Source organism: Gossypium hirsutum, chromosome D02, assembly GCF_007990345.1.
Source record: "Gossypium hirsutum isolate 1008001.06 chromosome D02, Gossypium_hirsutum_v2.1, whole genome shotgun sequence".
In the NCBI taxonomy this organism is placed as follows: Eukaryota; Viridiplantae; Streptophyta; class Magnoliopsida; order Malvales; family Malvaceae; genus Gossypium; species Gossypium hirsutum.
Window position 1 is genome coordinate 30,757,900 of NC_053438.1, and position 1,072 is coordinate 30,758,971.

A 1,072-nucleotide genomic window follows, 5' to 3' on the forward strand; every position below is an offset into this window, starting at 1 on the left:
TTTTACCGATTATGTCGTTTTACTCGTTTTCACTTAAAATCGCTTAGCAAAAGTTTAACATAATTTCAAGCTTCATATTCTACCATAAAACATAAAAATAAACACATTTCACCTATGGGTATTTTTCCAAATGTAAACCCTAGGTTAAATTATTGCTAGAATAAGCTAAATCAAGTTACCGGGACTCTAAAAACATAAAGAACATTAAAAACGGATCTTAGAATCGCTTACTATGGAGCTTGGAAGCTTGAAAACCCTAACTATGGCTCCCCCCCCCTTGTGAAATTTGGCCAAGGCTTGAAGATGGACAAATTTTTGGCTATTTTGGCCTTTTTAATTCTTTTAATTACTAAATGACCAAAATGCCCCCAACTTAAAAATATCCTATTTCACTTATCTCATGTCCATTTTTGTCCAACAAGTTAACCAATGGTCTAATTTCCTTTTAAGGACCTCTAATTTAAAATTTCATAACAATTGGACACTTTTAACGTGTAGAACTCAGCTTTTGTATTTTTTACAATTTAGTCCTTTTTACTAAATTGAGTGCCCAAACGTCGAAATTTTCGAACAAAATTTTCACAAAATCATTCCATGAAATAGTAGACCATAAAAATATAATAAAAATAATTTTTTTTCTTGTCGAATTTGTGGTCCCGAAACCACTGTTCCGACTAGGCCCAAAATCTGGCTGTTACACATACTCAACTCAACTTCTTTTACATTTAATTCTTCCTAACATTACTCAATTTTATTCTACCAAGCATCTCAACCTGTAACAATAAACCAGATTCGAACAACATAAAAATACACATTCTAATTGTTAATACATCAATTCAGATGACAGCAAAGCATATAATTGAATAACAATTTAACGCATTAATTCAATAGTTTCCTAGCTACGCACTTTCGAGCAACAACTTAATATTTAATCTTAGACAATAATTAAACATGCAATTTGGAACAACATTTTAATACATTTATTGGGATTTCCCCATTATGCACAAAATGGATTGCCCTGTTTATACACATTTAACATCATTATTATGTTAAAAAAAAGACAACATTAACA